Source organism: Periplaneta americana, chromosome 17 (assembly GCF_040183065.1).
Source record: "Periplaneta americana isolate PAMFEO1 chromosome 17, P.americana_PAMFEO1_priV1, whole genome shotgun sequence".
NCBI classification, from domain to species: Eukaryota; Metazoa; Arthropoda; class Insecta; order Blattodea; family Blattidae; genus Periplaneta; species Periplaneta americana.
The window spans coordinates 2,230,187-2,245,705 of NC_091133.1; positions in this window are offsets into that span (position 1 = coordinate 2,230,187).

Genomic DNA, 15,519 nt, shown 5'->3' on the forward strand with positions numbered 1-15,519 from the left:
GCAGACGACAATTCTAATGAACAAATGAGAGGACAAAATATTTCCATGTATAAATCACAACATTGCAATGAAGTAAAACTTTATAATACAAAAAAAAGTAAATCTCAAATCCTTAATGATATATTAATACATAATTTTAAAGAAGGTATTGCATACTATACCTTCTAAACCCTAGGGGCTGCAGTTTTATTTTCTTGCTGCTTTGTTCAGTTTCATTATTTACACACTTCGTATAATTGTTTAACACAATATTCACAAACTTCATCACTGCTTTCGAAAGTAAGTCCTTCACTTTCTGATCACAGTTGCATTCATCTATGTCACTGTAAACAGCATTGTTCTCCAAGCTCAGTTGTGATAGTTTAACAAGGATATTTCTTAGCTGATCTATTTTTAAAACATTTGGTGGCTAATTCTGGAGAGTTAATAGTGTGCTGGGACATGGAGGCCACATGGAAAAAGATACAAGCAACCAAATCCCCTCTGTAAATGGTCAAAATATGTATCATTCACTTCAGTTGCCTTTTCCTCTCTAAGCAGATCTACACACAGCTCACAATTCAAAACCTGACAGACACTATGTGACACATAACCACATACGTACAACACCTCAGAGCTATTTGATATCTCACAATTTTCTAAATAGCTACTTGACAAGATTGAGTAAAAATCGTTAATTAAGTCACTGTCTACATGCAGACGAATATTGTTTCTTGGTACTTGATATCAGTTTCACTTGGTCACTTACAAGTTGCAATGTTGTCTTATTAGGAAAATCCTCAAGCTGGGCTAATTCCACTGCTTTGCTCAAAGCGCAGTTTGCTTTTTTAAAATAATTATAATACTTCAAAAGTAACCTGTCTAGTTGTGTCCATTTACTTAGTGTAGGAGCCCCTGGAAATAGGACTGGAATTTCGTTATCTTTTAAAAATACCCTCAAATTTAAATTCTAATCTATCATAACACTGCATACAACACTAAGCTTGGAAGTGACGTTCTCACTTTTGTCAATGTTCAATATGTAAAACTATACACACTGATCACCTTGCTTATGCTGCCACTAACAAAGTTTTAGAACTTTCGGTGAAATGGCGAACAAACGCACTGAGATTACCTACTATATCTTCTTCCTCCAATTCCATCACTTTTTGTTCACTTCTTTTTCTAATATCTTCTCTCCGGGAATCAGGATCTCATCGTTCACTTGGTCCGCTATTACTTAAGTATGATGGAAAATTCGGAAACTTGAAGGGCAACGTATCGTCTTTTTTTTTTAGGGAATCTCAATACTAATTTTGAAGTTGTGTTATCTTCTTTTCTCCAGTTTTCATATAGAATTATGTCTTTTTAATCGAAGTGATTGGCACAAACAGCTGATGATGACGTTGGTTGCCGACCTTTTCGTGGGATAGCACGAAGCCAAGCTTGTTTTCGTCTCTCTTCTTTGAGGAAGGAAAACGTACAAACAGGGCCATGTAATCTGACACTGGTGTCCTAATTTGACTTGCACCCAGGAACACAGCACTTTCTAGGTATCTGAAATTGATAAAAATATATAGCAAGTTACAAAAGGAACAAAAATCGTATCAGCTGTAATTTTCAGTGAAGATTATATCGTCGTGTGAACGCAAGAACTAGGTAACTTGATTTTTCATATTTTGTGACATTGCCTATTTACTTATTTATTGCACTAAGGAATATGTCTCGTTTTCATTTACCTATTTGTTATATTGGAAAATAGATGTCGCTGGTATCGTTCGATCAGTTACCAAGTTCTTGCATTACATTTTGTGCGATTTTTGCTATGCTATAGAAGAGGTAACTAAAAAACGCAAATTTCGAGTTACCTAGTTCTTGCATTCACACGACGATATATATTAAATCGAGAATACTTACTGTTACAGATTTCTGAAAGTTCGATGACAACAAGTGTAAGTTATCACATTACCGAAGCATTAAGCAACCGGAAATATATACCGTATCTTCTTGATCAATGCTGTTAAATTATTTAATTCGCAACAATAGACCAATGCGTGTTTACACTTCCGTCAGTCTTTGCACAGCATTGTCAAATTTATCAACATTAATTGTAATTTAAGATGGCGGTGCACATGGCAATTGCCTTTCACGTTTTCTCTCAGTACTGACATTTAATGAAATTTATTACCCTACCTGTCTACCGACTTCCCACTCTACTCTCAACAACAAAAGAGGAATTTGAAACACTATGAACGTGGTGTTTCTCGCCATCTTTTCCCTGCACATCTGGCGCCTGTAACCCAACCAGGGACCACCCGAATTCATAACAGAGGACCAAAGTACCGTATTTATGACTTTCTTAATAGTTTTGCCGACACCAAGTCGGCCACGTACTGTACGTCGTACACCAATAATATAATTCTGAGGTCACAATTTGAAGCTTATTTTCCAAGTAAATGTGACGAATTTTCATGGGTTCGTGATCACTTTCATTGCGATATTGAAAATAACAAACTTTCATAGAGTGAAAGAATTGAACTCTCGAATGACACCGGACATAAAATGAAATTCGAACCGGAAGGTATGGTTAATTTCTGGACTGCAACTCAAGTGAAAAGAGAATACAGTGGACTGTACAATGGTGCTTTAGAGATTATAATTCAGTTTGCTTCTACGTATCTGTGTGAGAAAGGGTTTTCATCACTAACTCTAATAAAATAACTTGATGTATGTGACGATCTCCGATTAAGATTGCCAGCATACATCCAAGTATAGAACTGTGCAACAATCTCATTAATGTTAGTACCAACATTTACTTTTTTTAGTTAATTAATTAAAGATCATCTAAACTCTAATACCTTGAATTATTAAAAAAAAATGAAAATGAATTTTCTTCTATTAACATTGACTTAATTAGTTAATACTAATATAAAATTAATTGAATTTAATTAATTTTAATTAATTGATTCTATTTTAAAATATAAGTATACTGATATTAAAATATGCTACAAAAATGATAAATCTGCTTAAGGTGGTCCGCGAAACTGTTCTAACTTTAAAAAGTGGTCCCTACTTGAAAAAGGTTTCAGATATTCATATTTGATATTGACGAAAGTAATTTCACATATAGCACTACATACAATACAACTAAGTACAAATCAAATATACATATAATGAAATTCAATTAGAGGGGGAAGAAGAATGATGGTGCCTAGAAAGGCAGGTTTAAATTTAATATATTAATGAACAACGACACACAAAGGTGGAAAGGAAATAAATTCGTTATAGCCATGCAGCAGTCGACAAATGCAATAGGCTACATTTAGTTCATTGGTGTTCAAAGATATCTAATCTAGAATTTTCTGATCGTGTAAGCGAACTTTCTAACCACGGGATAACTCAAAACCAAACATACAAAAAACTGACAAACTTTGAATCAGTTTAGCTAGTTCTCAACAGGTGACACCATTATTGGGGCGATTAAAAAAGTGTCGGGGAAAATGATGATATAGATTATGCATAAATTATTCTCATAACTGACAATATCAGCAGTTTTCAGCTAAACCCAGTGTTGTTTTATAATTATCAGAGGGAATTCAAATATTGACTTCTATAATGCGGGTATATTTGTATACTATTAGCAACAATGACTACTATATTCGCCATCTATTCATAGAAACAGAGCGGGTAGAAGAGAAAGTGACGTTACTTCCTCTAGTTCAGTGGTTCTTCGCCGAGTGGCTCTAGCTCTGTTTTCCGTCCCAAGTTTCAGGATCGCTGTTCGAGAGAATGCAAAGGGTTTTTTAAAATAACCCATTAGATAAGAATGTATTGGAGAGTGCTTTGTTATAATATTTTACTTGTTTAAAAATGTAATATTACTACATTAACAAATTGTGAGTTACATAAAACAACCCTAAATAATAAATACCGGTATAATAATTAACTGAAAATGGAACATTGTGCCGGCTTGAGCAGAAATACGAAAAAAAAAAAGTACAGCTTCGCAAAACTGAACATTTTTATGACATTATAAAGTACGCATTGACATGAAATTATAGTTTTTTATACACAAGAAAGAATGTAATATAATAAAGGAGAAACTTTATTTTCACCAATAGTTTTTACCTACTATTTAATCACTAGTTGCAGTTGTATCTGGTTTATACGTAATTCAGGGGAACAAGAAATATTACGTGCAACTTAAACTCATAAATTAAGCTTCGGTATTATATCTCTGCTAATGTATGTATGTTTTAATCTTTTGAAATACCTATGTTATTTTGTGTTTTGTAAAATTAAAACTATTTAGTAGCACTGTATTAACTAGTTGTATGCAACTTATTGGAGAATATCAAATTAACGACTTTTCCATGAGCTCTATTACTATACTCGATTATAAACCTCTTATGATGTGGAAACGGAATAAACAAATGTAATAAAATTGTAAACCAGATTAAGTTGTATTCTAGATGCAAAGTAGAATTATACTGTACTTTTGTTACCGAAATAACTTTTACGTTAATTACGACTAAAGTGCTATTATTAAATATAAAATAATTAATAATTAAACATGTTTATTTAATGAAGTAGAAGGTAGGTACTTGGAGTTCACAATTAGCACTTGAATGCAGCACATTTTTTAACCAGCACATAAATTGAAAAATGTTCAGATGTAGAAAGTCTATGGTGATCATCACAATATAATCATTTTCTAATTCCAAAATTTCGCTCTAGAGAATCCCGGTTAATTTTTTTCTATCGGAATATATTTAAATCTTCCATCTCACAAGAATATTAATGTATTTCGTGAGTGCTCTGAATTATCACTCTAAATAATTAAAGAGTTCTTTCTTAGGCAAACTGTTCCTTGTATTGCCAATTACGTGTAATATATTTTCTAAAATCGTGTAATGCTAGGATCCTTTGTACAGGACAGAGGGAGAGTCTTGGAGTTCAGCGTATCTGCAAGGTCGTTCATTCACCTTGTAAATTCTTTTGTATTTTCACTTCCCTCGAACACATCACAGTTTATGATTCTAATAAAAATGTATCGATTTTGAAAAACTCGAACTAAACAGCTGAAATGCTGGTCTGGAGTTCATTCACTGGAAGGAATTACGGTCAATGTAACTAGACATAATTTTGGGCATTGAGGTGTGGAGTAATGGCACATTAATGCACACAAGCGCAAGATTAGCTAAGGTGTTCTGATTTTCGGGTGTCACATCCAATTACTTTTTTACTCGCATTTTTAACGTTGCTGTATCAACTACTGGGTTATTTGCGTCGATGGAATTGGTCATAGCCAGATGGTATTTGGTAAGGGTACATTGTTATGAGAAAGGATTGATGTCCTCTTGGTTGGATATTTTCTCTTCTTTTCTTTTTTCAAGATATCGAGGCAAGTTTGGGAAAATATGTGTTATGGCATACGGTCTAGATCGTCAGTTCTTGTGTGGAAGTCCTACCTCTTTATCGGCAATAATAAATTTATCGGTTTTTACAATGAAAACCGCAGAAAAATGGATATCACAGATATAAGAACGAGCATACAGTTTTCTGTCTTCGTGCAATTGCTCTACACCACTTCTGAAAAATAGTCTAGTCTTTGGGTGGATAAAAGAAACGTCTCTTCCTTACAGATTATATAATCGGATTTACATCAAGAACAAAACAATTAGGCTTATTACTACTCGCTCACATAAACAGCACAATAAAAATCACCCGAACACCACAAGAAATAGCGGTATCTCCTTAATTGCATTGCAGAACAATTTCTACCTGCTCTGTCCACAGTATCAAGAGGAAAACTGAAGTCTTAGAACGATCGCCACGCCAATGTTTCGCTCAGTTGCCGTGGAGACACTAGGGGGATTAAAAGTCACATTAGACCATTGCCGAGTTAATATACTTTCTATTCTAAACGCTCTGATAGAAGTAATAACTAAAGAAGCCACACTTACACCAATATATTATCGATCACTATCGATTAGTGGTCAAATATCTTTGAACGTCAGTTTACAGGTAGAATGCGACTTCTCAACCCCGCTGGGAGGGTAGGTTGACGTTTAGCATACGTGGTGAACGAGTTAAGTAGGTTTGCTGTGATCACTGTAGAAGGGTTATACATATAAAATGTCACCTACTTCACTAACGTGATGAATTCAAGTGGTGGCTAGGGGGAAATTTTCTCGCCGCCCCCCAACCCGGTTTTCAAGATGTATCCCCCCAGGAGGTTTCAGATCTTTTTTTAACTAAAACGTATAATTTGGATATTATATTTCAATTTCATATTTTTCTATTAGCCTATAAACTTTCTACAGTAATGTAAGTTCCCTGAACAAAACAGAATATAATACATTTTGAATCTTGCGTGCACTACTTTTAACACTTGAATATAATTAATTGATTAACTAGCGGACTTACTCGTGTTAATCAATTAAGAATATAATACTTAAGAATTATCATTCTTTTCCTCCATTGTTCCATATGTAATGTGCTATCTGGTTCTTGTAGTTCTTTCAGTTCCGCATTTCTTCTCACTACGTGCATTCAATTTTCATTAAGTCTTCCTTTCCTAGTCCTTCTGGTTCCAAACGCATGCTTTCCTCAGGTATTCTTCCATCTTCCATCCTTTTAATATGCCTGTACCACTGATATGGATTTTCAGTAACTAAAATAAATTCTGTTACGATATGTACACTTTCCTTGAGTTTTTTTAAAAGATCAATGTAGTTAGTTAGTGGGGTTTAAAAAGGGCGCGTCAGCGACTATGGCTATTTGCGCCCTTATCTAAAATTCTTTACAGAACAGAGACATAATACAATAATCAGAATGCTTAAAAGAACTAAAAAACGTTGTCACGATTAAAACGAGGTTCACAAATGCAGTTTCAACAGGGTGATGTATAAATAATTATAAAAATCTCAGACCTTAACTAGTATTTAAAAAGAGACAATAAAATAATAAAACAAATGCTACCATAAATAAATTAGCTGGCATATTTCTAAAATACTCGGATGTAAAAGGTCCGAATGTCAAGTTTGTTAACAAACTTATATACTAAATAACAAATGTAACCCCCGGATGTAAAGGGTCTGGAGGACAGGAAATCGGGTCAATAAAAAAAACTAAATCATCCTGTCAAGTCCAGTACTCGATAAAAATCTCTGAACTGCATTTGTACTATTAAAATCATTTCCAAGAGCGTCTCGTAGAGTCGGCCGAATTCCATATTGCCGACGGACACAGTCATATTTTCTACAATACAATAAAAAATGTTTCACCGTAAGTGGAACACGGCACATATCACACTCTGGCTGAGGCTCGCCACGTAGCAGATGGCTATGTGTCAGATGACAGTGGCCAATCCTCAACCGGGTGAGTAAAACTTCTTCGTGTCGTAACGCTCTTGTGGACGAATCCCAAACTCGAACAGTATTCTTTATTCTTCGTAATTTGTTTTCCTCCTTCCCATTGCCACCATGTTCTATATTTCAAGTGATTTTGTAAGTCTTGCCATCTCTCGCGCCAATATACCAGAGTGCCATTCGTGGCACCATCTTTGGCTGCAGCATCTGCGGCCTCATTCCCAGGAATTCCGACATGGCCAGGAATCCACACTATTCCAATCTCGGAAGATCAATGTAGGGGGTTTTATTTGGCGACAGAGTTCGCATAACTGAGTCTGCCGGCCAATCTTGATTGGATGAAATTTAAACCGTCTGAATGTTCAGTCTTAGATTTTTAAATAAAATTAACAAGTCAGATGTGCTTTCTTTTTTATTGGTGTAGTTTTGAGTGTGAGTTTTGTATAGCGAATATAATAATTTTATTTCCTAAAATACTGTTGTAGCATAAAATGTAAAGTTTTCGTGTATGATGGCAAAACAACAGAGATTGTTTACATATATACAGTATTGAGGAGTCAATAGAAAGTTATCCCTTGAATTTAGGGAAGAAAATTCACAGTTGGCTTCACATAAAGGTGAAATCTATGAACCGTAATGACTATGTTATTTAGAGTACTGTTGGTGGTGAGTCAATGAAAAAAATTGTTAGACGCGGAATCAAATGTAACAACGATGGAACTCTGAATATGATTGGTTCATACTCGGAGTAGTGCATTTTGTTAACTCTTCAAAATCAGTGGGATATTCATATCAGTACCCTTTGAAAACTTCAGATAAGCTACTGGAAGACGTATTTGCCAGATTTAACTGGAGATTAATCAGTATATTGTTCCAAACAAAAGTGCTAACATATTTAAATTAATACGTCCCAGCATTTAATAGTAGATATTTTTAACATAATTTATGAACAGATAAAAACTCTATTTCTTTAATTGACCTTATTTTTATACTTTCTCTTTTACATAGACTGCTTATTTCGGTAGGTAAGATCGGTAGCTATGACTGTTTCCTTTGGTCTGTTCCACCTTCCGGGTATAGCATAAATCTCCACCTGTGGGAAAGTGTCTGATTTCAACATTGAATAGGCCTATATCACAATTAATAATACTTTTATTGCAGCCAAATAGCCAAATGAAGTGTAGAGGAATACATTACAATTTTTAACTTGTATTACACACTTTGCATAGTCACTTATTTAGTACAGAGTTCCAGGTGATAGCTTTCGCATGTATGTCCACACAATGTATACTCACATGTCGTGGCTGGTTCATGGTCTGCTTTGTTGTCACGATGGAAACCATGCACTGCCATTCTTGTAAACACTTGTCTCATCTCAAAATTGGCCATTGTCCATGTTCGGTCTGTCATGGCCCCTCTGCCATAAAATTCTGGCCATATTTCTTCTCTTCGTTCCTTTAGTGATGCTAATAGTTATTCCGAGGCTCTAGTGTAGGGTAGAGGTAGATGTGTCCTGAGGTCTTCAATGAGGAAGGTTTCTCTTGCCAGGAGGTACAGTAGATGAGTCTGGATCGTATAGTCTTTGACAATTCAATCGTTCTCTTGATGTGTAATGCTTTTACTGTCTCTAGTGCGGACAGATGTTTTCTATGCCATACATTAGTATTCTGTTCTGAATAATGTGATTGCTGTCTCCTGGCTGAGTGTTCTGATGTAGCTTATTTCATGTATTGCCGTTACTGCTTGCGTTGCTTTCTCTGTTATGTGATTTGTGAAACATTTAGCGCTTGTTTGCAACGTGACCCCTAGATATTTGGAATCTGGTGTGACTTTTATCTTCTTCTTCTTGATAAAGATTTCCGCCGATGTAGGAGCCTTCCCTCCATTTCTAAACATCATCATTTCTGTTTTAGATATGTTAAATTTAAACTCTTGCTTCGAACAACATTCTTCCCATCATTTATTGTATTTTGAAGTTTTGTGATGTCTTTTGATCCTACTACAATACCGTCGGCGTAGGCACATGATATAACGCCTTCCCTTTGGGCTATTCTTATAATTTCTTCAGCTGTAAGGATGAAAAGTAGGGGAATTAGCGGGTCACCCTGGAGTACTCCGTTTGATTGGATCATCGGCTCTGACACTGAGAGATTGTCTGATATTCTTATTTTGTTCCATTGTAGTATTGAATTTATAATTTGTGTCCATGTGTTGCTTTTATCTAAGATTTACTCCAGTTTCTGCATCACTAATTTTCTGTTTATGATGTCAAACACTTTGGAAAAATCTATAACTAATTTTCTGCTTATGAAGTCAAACGCTTTGGAAAAATCTACAAATCTGACATAGAACTTCTCCTTCCCTTCAAGTGCTTCCCAGATGTTCTTTCACAGGAGTTCTATCGCGGTGAGGATTGATCTTCCTTTCCTGAATCCTAGCTGAGTTTCTAGGACATGTTCATCAATCAGCTCCTTTATTCTTTCCGTAATTATTTTTGTGAGAATTTTGAACGGAATATTTTCCAAAGCGATGCCTCTGTATTTGTTTATATCACAATTACAAAATATATAAAATTGTGTCATCATTCAGAAAAATATAAATACGAGTGTAATGTAGCCTACAAAAGACAAAACATACTACAGATATACCTAAACAATGGAGAGAAACAAACAAAATATAGAACCTAACAGACGTATACAATCTCAAATGTAATAATTGCTCTGATTTTTTACACAGTAGAAAAGCAGATCTGATACCTTCTTGCTCTAACATTTGTCGTCTGCCTACCCGATATAATGATTGTCCATTTATCTAATCTTAAAGTATTATATACGTATAAAAACGAAAAACTAGCAATTTTGACATAGCCTAATTCATAAATTACTCACAAGATGAATGAAACACTGTTATTCTTTGAAACATTGTTTTATTTGTCAATATCTGTTATTTTATATAGGCCCTGATTCTAATTTTAATAGTTTAACAGCGTAGCCAATGATAACTTTACTGCTTAAAATTATGAAATAAATTAGGAAATGCAAAGTCATAGTTTCGGCTGTCAGCTGTAGATAGTTTATTTTCCAGGTTTAAAGAAACTGAAATCTGCCAGATCATCCTGAAATCGGGTGAGTTGGCTGCACTGTATCTACGAGTATTATTAACAACGGGCGCTCACAGTTCACAGGTGTAGTTTTCCCAGTTTTGTCAATAGGTAGCATAACAGTTAGTTATTATGGTTTAAAAAGGGCGAGTTAGCTTCTATGGCTATTTGCGCCCTTGTTTCAAAAACAAAAACACAAACAATACCATAAGCTAAAAACAAACACGAACAAAATATGTTGTAACATTCAAATAAGCTACACAAATGCATTACTACGTGATTCGTTAAAAAAATTATAAACATGAGCAAATATTTGGTACAAGACTGTTTAAAAAGCAACCATAAAATGACAAAACAAATGCCAACAGACACAAATAATCTCGAGATTTAACAACAATATAACCAGGGGCAGCTTTCGAAGAGGGGCTGCGGAGCTGCAGCACCCCCAGACATATGTGGCTCTTGTGTCGTTTTATGTTGTGAAAAACATTTATTATACAGTCTCTATTTAGCGGCTCGAATTTTTAAAAACATTTCGCTCTCAATGACATGCACGCAATCGTTAGTGAAGTCACTTCCTCCCCAGGTGCTGCCAGAGCGAAACCAGAGACAAGGACGGATTGGTGAAGCCACTTCCTCCCCTGGAGCTGCCAGTCTCGTCTCGGATGCTTTGCGCGTTACTTTTACCCCTCCCCCTGCTGCCCCTTGCCGTGAATCCAGAGTTTCCAGGCACTGCAAAATCTGCAGCAGTTTGTCAGTAGCGCGCAGTTTTAAATACATTTTCTTTAATGTTGTGAGTATAACAAGTGCAACAATATTTAATTCTGTACAATATTTACAGTCTATTCAGTTCAGTACCTTAACAATTCAGGAGAAATGTGAAATTAAGTGCCCATCAGTTGACTCTCATAATGGAAAGAGCCGCTAAACAAAATACAAAGGCTCGCATATTTTTTGCTAATTTATCCAGTATCCCTGCTTTATTCTCTCGATCTCCACACAGTCTGTATTAGATTAATGTGTTTCAAAGACAATTCCATCAGCTGGGACAACAAGGTGGATTTAAAATAAGAACAGTAAATGTTGTTCATGAGAAGAAGGAGCCATTGCTAGAATGTTTTCAAACCATAATGGAATCTGAAACATCTAACAACATCACAATAAATGAGGCAAGCGTCCTAGTGCGTGCTCTTGAATATCCTGAATTCAATTTCTGGCTCAGTTATTTTTTTCATTTATTGATGTATCATGTATGTATATATTATGCAACCAACTACAACATCACCAGTTAGATATTTCTGAGGTTCAAATCTGCATATAAAAAATTAAATTATGGCTTATTTAACGACACTCGCAACTGCAGGGGTTATATCAGCGTCGCCGGTGTGCCGGAATTTCTCCGCAGGATTCTTTTAAATGCCAGTAAATCTACTAACATGAGCCTGTCTCATTTAAACACAACTTACAAGATAAGGCGCATGGAACTAATCTTTAAATAAAGTAAGTTGCGTGGTTTATTTTTGTATGCAGCCCCCCTTAATTCAATACCCACGAGCCGCCACTGAATATAACTCTATAAAATATTCGGATATACATACCGAAATGCCAAGCTAAGTAAAACGAAAAAATTAAAAAAAACCTCAGGATGTAAAGGGTTCGGAGGGTAAACAAACAACGAGTCAATAAAAACGAAATCACCCTGTCAAGTCCTGTATTGGATAAAAATCTCAGAACTGCATTTGCACAATTAAAATCATATCCAAGAGCGTCACGTAGATTCGGCCGAATTGCATATTGACGATGGACACAGTCATATGTCCTACAATGCAATAAAATATGTTCGACCGTAACTGGTAGCCTACACTACACTCCGGTTGAGGCTTACCACATAGGAATAGCATAACACAGAAGCGGAGCGCACGCAGTGAGAAAAGGACACGAATCAGCTGATAAGATAAGGGTGATCACGTTCACAGAATAACTAACAGTTGGTCCACCGCTGTGAAGTAACGGTTAGCTAGCCCGACCGTGAAACGAGCAGGCCCGGGTTCAAATCCTTTTTGGGTAAGTTATCTGGCGAGATTCTTTCCGAGGTTTTCCCTCAACCACTTGAAGCAGAACTGCTTGGTAACTTTCGACGTTGGACATCGGATTCATTTCGCCCTCATTGGCATCATTTCATAAATCATTCTCGATAGTTACAGGTCGACCAGGAATACATGACCGACGTGGTTCCGGGATTCCCCTGCAGATGGGTCTGTTGACCGGAGCTGCACAAATCCCAAAAGACCGCTGTGGCTTCAATATGGACTGCAGCAGAGTGGGGGAGAATAGCTCCCTCGGATTGTTAGGGCCTTGGTGAGTTGAAGGGTGCAGCAGAATACAAGCATATGAATGGCGAACAATGTGGGCAGGCTGCAGAGGACTACTGGATACTGTGGCAGTGCATCACATGCTTGGAGAGCATCAAAATCATCCCAATGTAAGGAGGTTGCAGAATAAGCCTACGGGTCCCCCTCCGCACTTAGTGAGCAGTTTAGCCCTAGAACTGTAATCACCGTTTAAAGGCCTGTTTAATCATGGATGTGATCGTGATCTGCGATAAAATCACGCGTCAGTGATTTTGTGCTTATTACTCACTAGTCATAGATGCTCTAATCTGATTGGTGTCGATTCTACAGGTTACAGCGATCTGTTTTATCAGTACGAATTACTTGTAAACTGGCACTCAGATACCTGACCCCTATTAATCGATAATGATAGACAATTTGTTCGCGTATGTGTGGCTTCTTTAGTTATTACTTCTATGAACATATGGCTAAGATAACATTCATTGTAGCCAATGGTACATAAATATACCCACATTATAGAATTCATAATTTCACCCCCCTCTGCTAATTGTAGAAAGCACTCACCAAGTTTAGCGGGAAACCTTTGATATTAATGAGAATAATTTATACTTAATCCAGGGGCGTATTTTGCGGACTACCGGGACTACCGGCGGTAGCCCAAGGAAATTACAAAAGAAAAAGTTTATAATATAACATAATGTAATAATTTTGTATTACCGTATTAGTTTTACCACAGTAATTAAAATTAAAGTAATTGTTAGATTTATATGCGCTCTCTGCTCTCGAAAGAAACAAGTTGTCAAGGCGGCATCACAGGAGAAACCGCTGCTACGAAGGGTAGCCTGTCACCGTTCCGCTCACGTCGCACAACTCCCCGTCCCCCCGCTCCCTCCTGTTTCCATCATGCACTGTAGGTGGGTGAGTTGCCGCTCTCGTGATCGGTTTCTTGGAAGGCGCGAAGCAACAATATGCTTAGTACGCTAGCTCATTAATGTGATTGTGTTCTTGCAGTGCAGTATTTTAAATTTGTGATTTGTTCGAGTGTCTAAGAGTTATATTAATTGTGAATTATTAAGTTTTTAATTTCCCAATTAAGTGATATTGTGAAAAATATGGCAGAACAAGTTTCTGGAGAGGTTTGTGTTGAAAATGACTGTGTAATAGAAGGTTTATCAAAAGTGCCTTTTAACCGTCGTACATACAACGAGAAAGTTGAAATTGTCAAAATGGAAAGACAAACTCCTGAGTTAAATTTGTCCATGGACGTAAAAGAAAAACAGCGTGAGTACACACGCCATTTCACTTCAACATCATATGGTAAGTGGAATTGGTTGTGTGGTAGTTCTAAACTGTCTAAACTATTTTGCTGGCCATGTTTGTTATTTAGCCGCGAAACTAATGTGTGGTCAAAAGAGGGGTTTTCTAATATGAACTCCCTTCGAACGGCAGTCCTAAAACACGACAAATCAAAAGCTCATATTTATAATAGCATGAACTTTGCAAACTTTGGGAAGACAAGAATTGATTTACAGCTAGATAAGCAAAAAGTTCTACACATCAACCAACACAATGCTCTTGTGAAAAAAAAAATAGGGAGATTTTACTGCGTCTTATTAACGCAGTCTGCTTTCTAGGAAAACAAGAATTGGCTTTTCGGGGTCATAATGAGAGTGTGGAATCAGACAATAGAGGAAATTATATTGAACATTTAAGTTCCTTAAGTGAATTTGACCATTTACTAGCCAATCATCTTGAGAGTTCAACAGTATTCCGTGGTACTTCTCCCGCAATTCAGAATGACTTAATATTTGCTATAAGTGGGGTTATGATAAAGAACAGAAAATCTGAAATAGAAGAAGCACCTTTTGTGGCCATTGTTGTTGATGAAACAAGTGACTGCTCTAATCAGAGTCAATTGTCCACTGTTTTAAGATACGTCGACAGTACTGCCAATGTTCAAGAACGGTTTATAGGATTCACAAATGTCAGTTCGGACAAAACTGCTGCTGCTTTGTTTCAGCATGTGGAAGGTGTTATAGCAGAATACAATGTCGGCAATAAGTTAATTGCACAGATATACGATGGTGCTTCAGTTATGGCGGGAAATATTAATTCCTTAAAAACAAAAGTTCAAGAAAAGTATCCTCAAGCACTATTTGTCCATTGTTACAGCCATGTTCTCAATTTAGTTTTGCAACAAACTACTTTATCCATTCCAGAATGCCGCATTTTTTTCAAAACACTGTCAGGTTTAGCTGCATTTTTCTCATTATCTCCTAAAAGATCAGAAAAACTCAAGGAATTTATGAAAAAGAAACTCCCAAAAGTAGCACAAACTAGATGGAATTTTACATCTCGGCTTGTAAATACAGCAGAGGAATACAGAGAACAACTGACTGCTTTCTTTGAAAATATCATTTGTAATGACTCTGAAGAAAACTGGGATGATGATGTAATTGTGCAGGCTCAAGGATATTTGTATTTTTTCACACAGTTTCAGAATATATTTCTTCTTGAAGTCTATGCTAGAGTTGAATAATTTCAAGGGAAAAATTGTTCCGAGGCCGGGTATCGATCCCGGGACCTCTGGTTGAACGTACCAGCGCACTCCCAACTGAGCTATATTCAACCAGAGGTCCCGGGATCGATACCCGGCCTCGGAACAATTTTTTTTTCCCTTGAAATTATTCAAATCTGCTTTACAGGAAGCTTCACC